This window comes from Musca domestica, unplaced genomic scaffold, assembly GCF_030504385.1.
Source record: "Musca domestica strain aabys unplaced genomic scaffold, Musca_domestica.polishedcontigs.V.1.1 48, whole genome shotgun sequence".
Classification (NCBI taxonomy): domain Eukaryota; kingdom Metazoa; phylum Arthropoda; class Insecta; order Diptera; family Muscidae; genus Musca; species Musca domestica.
The window spans coordinates 4424177-4433106 of NW_026712340.1; the positions used below are offsets into that span (position 1 = coordinate 4424177).

The following is an 8930-nucleotide window of genomic DNA, read 5'->3' on the forward strand; positions in this document are numbered from 1 at the left end:
TACTATGTATACCAACTAATCCGATAGAAAATGTGTTCTAAATTTGCCAAGATACTAAATATCAGGAGGTACCGTGATATGGAGCCTATAGGAAAACGTGGACCTATGCAGACTAAGTTCGTCCACCAGAAGTATAATGGGTTTTACTAAACTTTTAACACCAAGTTTGAAACAATTCTTTTTATAAATGGGTCTAAATTGATGAAAATACCGAATATCGGAAGGTACTGTTGTACGGGGGCTATACGAAAACGTGAATCTGTATACACAATGTTCTGCTATCGAAAGTGAAACACGTTAAAAGCTCTCAATACCAAATTTGAGGAGGTGCCGTTGTATGGGGGCTATAGGAAAACATGGACCTATACAGACTATGTTCAGCCGCCAGAAGTAGAACATATTACAAACCCTTAATACCAAAAAACATCAAAATACCGATAATCGGGTGGTACCGTTAAATCGAATTAGAATTTTATCCTGATCATGATTATGTATTCTTATTTAGAGGAGTTACAGACGGCCATTCGGGGTCTACGATGAATATTTAGAGGTAACAAATTTAAAAGGGATGATACTTTTTGTTCTATGAGGTTAATTATTTTCTTTGTGGGGGTAATAGATTCCATCTCGGAACTCGATCTAGGTTTGATGATCATATTACTATGTATCAAATTCAGACCAAGTCGGATTCCAGCCAGTAAGACAGATGGACGGACGGACACCCCTAGATCGACCCCAAATGTCCTGAAACGGATTTGGTCCCAAGAGACCCAGGGCCTATTTCGATGAGGCACGTTTTGACCATATAAAACCAATAAGAAAAGGTCAAAAGTCGGGCGGGGACGACCATGTGATTCCCTACACCTCTATTTAGTAGAGCTTCCGTAACAAAAAAGTTTATATTTGCAATTTATGTAAAGTAGATCATACCGACTGTGAACCTTATTTGTATACGTATCATGACTTAAGAGTAGTCACAATTTGGGAACTATATCCAACTCTGAATAGATTTTTAAAAAAATTGACGGAGGTTTTTGTACCTCTAGTATCAAATAACATTGCTGTATAGTGCATGATATGACTTCGATAAGAATTATATTAAAAAGAAGTAAAAAAGCAGTAAGTTCGGCCTGGCCGAACTTTGAATACCCTCCACCATTTGGAACGAATTAGAAAATATAAAATCCATTGAAAATTCTGTTAAAATCTTTAAAATACCTAATATCGGAAGGTGCCGATATATGGGGGATACACGCTATTGTGAACCTATATAGACAAATCTATGTCTGGGGGTAAAGTACTCACAAGGAACTCCTTGTGTGGATTTTCAGATAATTCCATTGGGAAATGTGGCTAAAATCATCAAAATCCCGATTATCGGGGGTACCGTTATATGGGGGCTATACGATATCGTGGACCTATATAGATAATTCTCTGTCGAGGTATAAAGTACCCACAAGGAACTCCTTGTGTAGATTTTCAGACAATTTCGTTGAAAAATGTGGATAAAATCATCAAAATACCGAATATTGGGCGGTACCGTTATATGGGGGCTATACGATATCGTGGACCTATATAGATAATTCTCTGTCGAGGTATAAAGTACCCACAAGGAACTCCTTGTGTAGATTTTCAGACAATTTCGTTGAAAAATGTTGATAAAATCATCAAAATACCGAATATTGGAATTTTACGCTGATCAAGAATATATATACATTGTTGGGTCTAAAATGATTATTTCGATGAGTAACAAACGGAATGACGAACTTAATATACCCTCCATACTTTTTTGGTGGAGGGTATAACAAGTAAGCAAAGGCTATAGTTGTGCAGGGCCGACCATGTGATAGAACAATACAATATGTTTGAAGTCTTCTTGTGTCGAAATTCATTTTGAAAGATTTTTCTTTTGAAATTATGTCATAGATCAACGGCTGCAAAATCAGTAACATTTTTATTTGTTGATCCATTTCAACCCTTAAATATACAGCAGACATCTGTATATAATAACCCCAATCTGTATTGTAAGTTGAAAAAAATATTACAAAATATACCCTTCAATATTGTAAGTCAAATTAAACATTCGGTTGAATATAAAAAAAATCTATCCAATTTGGGCTGATATTAAGTATATGGTGGACAATAACCGTAAAATCGGAATTCGGCCGGATATGCCGACATTCAGGACATTTGGACTGATATTGGCCACTTGGTACAAAGTCAACCTAAAATCGGTTGAAGATATATATGGGAGATATATGTAAATTTTAACCGATTCTCACCAATTTAAATATGGTTCGTCCGTGGGCCAAACAGATATTGTTTGGATAATTTCATATCAATCGGATAATAAATATGACCTGCATAAATCGGACTGACATGCATAAACCGACTCCGAAAGTGATTCTATGAAGATTCTCAAAAGTGAATATGGGCCCATCAAGCTTCCTTCTCCATGTTACAAGCAAATGCACAAAGACATCCACTTTGTGGTGTAGGTTATAATGATAATAGTCATATGGCTGAGGGTAAAATAAAAGTAATACTAAATTGCATAAAGTCTTCATTGATATGATCTCCCAACACAATTTATATGATATAGAAGCTTTCAAATATATATTTTATTTAATACTCACTGATTACAGCATCATCTCCATCAAGCGCTTGAAGATTTTATTAGTAAATCCTTGATGGTTGGGGTATAGCATGTGTTGAAATCGATATCATAATGAAATGCAGCAAATGCATATAGATGCATCTTATGGAAAATTAAAATTGTTGCAGATAATTCATTTTGTCAACCTTTTTTTCAAATTATATGAATATGCTTTCGACTTTGTACCGATCAATTCAAAATTCATGTATCGAATGTCAATATGTTTCAACATTTTCAAAAAAAAAAAAAAAAAAAAAAAATTACCTATGGTTTCTATGCTTAGAATTTTAATCATTTTAAAATAAATACTCAAAGTGCTCACAAATTAGGTTTTGAAGTCGGGCATGCTCACTCTGTGCAGCCATAACTCATTTCTTGGTGTGATAATAGTTAGTTTTTTATACCCACAACACTATTTGTTGGGGGTATTATAAGTTTTATTGGACTAAAAATTATGTAACACCTCGAAATATTGGTTTCTTGCATAGGAAAGTATATATTCCTATCTCGTCCGTCTATCCATGTTAATTTGTAATCACGCTACGGGTCGCAATTATGGCCCTATCCTCACGTAATTCTGCATGGAGGTGGGGTTATGGTCAGAATAGAATCCTATTGCTTTTGGAGATGATCGCATAATATTTAGGGGTTGAAATGAAACAAAAACTGAAAATTTCCTGATTTTGCAGTTGCTCTACAGGACATTATTATAGACCAATCGACGCGGAAGTTAGCATAGGGCTGGGAAGAAGCCTTCCAATTTTGATTTTCATCGGGTAATAATTAGTGGGTCAAATAGACCAAATAGACGAACAGGTCAATTCTGGCCATTACGTAGATGCCGATAGTAAATATATCGGATATATATAGCGAAATATATACAATGTGTATATATAAGGAAGAGATGTTAGCTGGAATGCATATATCTCATAAATGGGTGGACCGATTTTGACAAATTTTGTTAATTTAGATTGCCCTCTTGGCATAAAAGTATAAAATCTAAAAAAATCGTATAAAAAGATGCGAATAATGATGTTAATATAGATTTTGTAGTATTTTGAAATTTTTTATTTTTTTCATAATTTTATTGCATGCGATTTTTCAATTTGACGTACAATATTTAGGTGTATATTTTATAATACTTTTTTACCTTACCACACAGGTTGGGGTTATTATATAGAAATTGCAATTATCGTCCTATCCTCATGAAAATTTTCAAATGGGTAGGATTAGGCTCAGAAGGGCTAGGCCTATTGTTTTTAAAGATGTCCGCAATATATTTAGGGGTTGAAATGAAACAACTGTAAAATATCCCGATTTTGCAGCTGATATAAAGGTCACAAATAAAAACTAAATGGCATGAAATCCCGCATGAAGTCAGAGTTTAGGCCAGCAGGCAGAATGGACTACTCTCTTGTGTGAAGTACCAACATTTCCATTTTACCGAAACGGTAAAAATAACTTGCGAAATCCAAAATACACAAATGGCACACTTCTGGCTTTTTTATGCTGATTTCGTTGACGAATATAGCCAATCGAAGATAAGCAAATCATATAGACGAGTCATATAGATGGGTCATATAGATGAGATAAATTTGGAGATGATCGCAAAATGTTTAGGGATTCAAATGAACCAAATAGAGAAAAATTTTCCCGATTAAACAATTGAAACCAATCGTCACGGAATTTTTCCATGAGAAGAGAGTTAAGGACAGGGATGAAGTCTATTATTTTGGATGACTATTGGATTACATTTAAATGTAAAATGGACCACAACAACTAACAGCACAACGGAGTGCGTAAATATTGGGCAAATGCTCCTTGTCAAAAAGCTAAGGGTAATATCTGGGCGGTGAATTATGACATAATTCCCAGCACAACAATTGATTTTTTTCCAAAAATCTTTTGACTAGTTAAACATTTCTGGCTATAAGAAATTCAACTGCATATATCGCAGACTCCCTTGTAGCGCTATCAAATAAAATAAAAAAAAACATAAATGTAGTTTCTTGTACTTTTGATGTTGCTTTTCTCCAATTCTATACTTGTTGTTTGGCGTCATTGTCGTACAAATACTGGACAATGGACAGGATGTTTAAAATGAGGATACTTTAATATTCACACATCCTGTATCCTGATAAACAGTAACAGCAATGCATATGCAAACAATATACAACATGCACACAACAACAAACACACACATAAACAAAGGAATAAACAAGACCACCAACATATATACACACACAATCGTACACACATACATACCAGCATGTTATGTATAAATAAACATCACATGCTTGTATATGAGTCGAATGTAAACTGCATTTCTTTTGTTCTGCTACTTGTTGTGTAATTGCCGCAATTCAGTTGAGCAGGATACGATTCAAGAGCCTGGAGGTGGCCTTTTAAGGAAACTAAGTTTTTATTTTTTTTGTATAGATAAAACTTTGGGCCAAACTTCAGCATAATAGACAATCTACATATTAATAAAATATTGAATGATTGGCTGAGTGATCTATTAATTTCTAGACGAAACGGCTGAGGCTGGAATTATCGTTGAAAGTACAAAAGGCACCAAAAGGGTTGACGGTGACCGATAAAACCTAGAACTTGGATATTTTGCACAAAGATATGTTTCAGTGTTGAGGGATATTTGAAGATATAGACTATAAAGACACAAAATAATGCATCATTATAATTAGGCGATCTACATGAGCTATTAATTCGAAATTTAGAAAAAATTATACGTTTGAAAATGCCTACGTTAAGGGCAAGAAACATAGTAAAAGGTACATCATTGCTATTGCATCATTGGTAACAGCTTAAAATTTAAAATTTTACATGAGGGTTGCCCTTGGCAAGGGTATAGACTTAGGCAGAGCTTTTTGGTATTTGGAACTTTAAAGATACGAGAGGTACAAAAAGGTACATCATGTAGATTGAGAGATCAAAAAAGCTTTAGCATTAAATTTTTCGACAGGGCCACTCTTGAAGTAATGTAGCAGAGTTTTCGAAAATGCATACATTAACATTGCAAACAGTACAAAATGATAATATTATTACATTATAATGGAACAGTCAGTTAAGCCTATATTTTGAAAATTGTAATCTTAGGTAGATAAGGGGGCGGTACTGGAATGGTACGAAAAGTTCTAAAAGTTTCAAAATGTAAAACATTGTTATTGATCGATCGATAAGTGTATGAACTTTGAAACGATTTTTGAGAAAAGTTTTCGGGACTTCGGATAGATTCTTAAAAATATTTCTTAAGGATTTTCTTAACAACAATGAGGAGAATTTACAGAACTTCCGGTTCAAGAATGTTTTTTTAATATCTTTAAGGATTTTGACTTTACAAAGAAAAAGTCAGTACAGGAAGGGCAAAAGTCGAGCGGGGCCGACTTTATGATACCTTACACCACTTTGCTTATGAAGTAGAACTATCCGCAATATATGAGGAGTAAATAATACTAACTATGACTGTGAGTTAAGAGTGGAACGTATATCCTACAGTGAAAAGGTTTCCGCTAAACTAGACAGAGGCTGAACCCATTTTCACAATAATCCATTTTATCGAATGGATGTATGTCGTGAAATCGGATGAAGATATATACTGGAGCTATATCCAAATCTGAGCCGACTAGAAAAAATTTGGCAGAGATTTTTGTGATTACTATAAAATGTCTTTTACCAAATATCATTGTTGAGGAGAGCATATTACGAATGTGAGGGACTTTAACACCAAATCGGATAAAATATATTTATGGCAGCTATAGCTATATCTATATTCTTTTAGAAGGGATTCGGTTGGAAATGCCAAAATTCACTCCATTTGGAATGACATTATCCATCTGATACACAATAAACGTGAAATCGGTCGAATATATGTAAGGGAGCTATATCCAAATATGATCCGATCTCGATAAAATTTGGCTAAGGCATTTCGGGGCTCTTAAGATATCCGGTACGAAATATTATTGTTGTCGGATGCATATTACAAATGTGAGAGACTTACAAATCGGATGAGACATATTTATGGGAGCTATAGCTATATTTGCACCAAATTTAATGTAATTGCTTCTAGACAGAATCCGGTCGGCTAGGCCAAAATTGTGATAATTTGGACTGATATTGGCTATTTGGTGCACAATTAACCCGAAATCGGTTGAAAATATATATGGAAGCTATATTCAAATCTGAACCGACCTTGACAAAATGTGATACACTTGTTTCAGGGCAGTGTCTGATGTCCTGTACCAAATGTCATTCTTGTGGAGTGCATATTACGCATGTGAGGAACATAAACCCCAAATCGGATGAAACATGTATGTGGGAGCTATAGCTTTATATGAACCAAATTTGATGTACTTGCTTCTAGACGGAATTCGGTGGAATGTTCCAAAATTCAGGTCATTAGGACTTTAATTGGCCATTTGGTGCATAATTTACCCGAAATCGGTTGAAGTTGTATGGGAGCTATATCTAATAGGGTTCGTCCTTTTGTTAGCAAAATTTCATTTGAATCGGATAATAAATTCGATCTGCATTTTGTTTACAAAAATACATGGAGTGACGGACGGCATGCATAAATCGACTCAGAAAGTGATTTTATGAATATCCTCAAAAGTAACTATAGGTTTATCTCGTTTCCGTTTCGTTGTTACAAACAAATGCACAAAGGCATAATACCCTTACCAATATGTGACGTGGGGTAAAAAAAAAACGAACAATTAATTCGTGCGTGGCAGAGAAAAAATGTCAACAGAGTGACACCGCCGAGGGGAGTTTTCTCACCACTATTTGGCTTCTGGTGATTAGCGAAATACTTGTGAATTTCGACCATCTTCGAATTAAGGCGGTCGCATATGCCGATGATGTAGTTGAGCTGATAAGTGGTAGATTTCTTCCAACTATTTCCGACCTAATGAAAAGTGCACAGTTGTCTGGTTGGGCCCTAGGCAATGGTCTGGGGGTAAGCCCTGCAAAAATTGAATTTGTACTATTCAAAACTATGGAGTTAAACTTCCTTAAATAAACCAACCAGCCAATGATTCAGGCTCATCACTCCCCTCACTCTTCTCTATTTATATAGATATGTAAGGCACTTGGACTAGAGCGTATGTAAGATATATAGGGCTGACCCTGCTGGTTCCCCCCCACCCACCTTCCCAATTTAAATATATTTGGATTGATTTTCCATATAAATATCAAAGATTTTTACGAAACGAGAACCAGAATATACATGTGCAATATCCCTTTTAAGGCCCTCCTGATTGTGAACTCAAACAACTGGTGTGTTTAATAACAGTTAAGTAAATTTATACACCATTCGCTCTGAATAGCGTGTAAATGTATGTTTGTGTGTGTGAAATTCTAGTGAAGTTGTTTTCAGGTTGAATGCAAATTTACATTTGCTTATATTTAAATTTTCTATGAGAGTTCCTTATATAGCCATCCATTGTTGTGGGACGACGTTTGGCCGATTGGTGGGATAGGATAACACAATACATTTGTTGAAATACTTGTGCACACACACATACACAAACATTCTGCATTCTTATGCACTAAATTAATAGTAACTGCGTAGGTATATATGTGTGTTGATGTTTCGAATGTAAACATAAATACAAAAGCAAACACATAATGCTGAGTTTATACAATATTTTCGGGTGCAAATTTTAAGACAATGCACCGACGGACCAACCGACCGAACGACCGACAATTTCTTATTTAGTTATGCCACTCAAAGACCGACAAACACAGACATACAGGCCACATGCCCTTTTTGCCCTAAGGACATTTGCAAGGAACTAAGCTCTCCTTCTTTGTATTCTTTAGTACAATGCTTTATTTTCATTAGGATCTCTCCTGTTCGGTTGGCGGTAGGCATCAACAATAAAATTAACTGGTAAGGGAGGAATTATGTTCATCAGGGTCGACTTGTGAGTACCATAATTGATCTGTCAAAAATTCTGATGTGTATTACATACTTTTCCGACGTATCATATATATAAGTCGAAAAAGTCGTAAGACCAGACAAATAATAAGAGTTTTTGACAGAAACGTTGTGGTTGAATGCTAGGGCATATAAAAAGATTCTGCATTTTATTGTTGCATTTATTCAATAGATGGCGTTGGTAGTGGAAAATATGTTATGACACCATATCATAGCTCTTGCTTTTCTCCACAGCTTAACGCCATTTTTTCGGGATATCGGAATAACATATTTCTGTAAATTTTCTAATGCATTTTTGCCATGTCGTCGACCATCTAT

The 8930-nt window shown here is 35.1% G+C and overlaps 1 long non-coding RNA gene across 1 annotated transcript; it reads right to left on the reverse strand.

Moving 5' to 3' along the window:
- Window positions 1-1970: 1970 nt before the first annotated feature.
- LOC131804748 (uncharacterized) lies at window positions 1971-2853 on the reverse strand. The gene is made up of 3 exons (XR_009343255.1): window positions 2637-2853; window positions 2283-2522; window positions 1971-2225 (listed from the first exon to the last, which is right to left on the reverse strand). It is a non-coding gene; the product is annotated as an uncharacterized LOC131804748 (long non-coding RNA).
- Between the last annotated feature and the right edge of the window lie 6077 nt (window positions 2854-8930).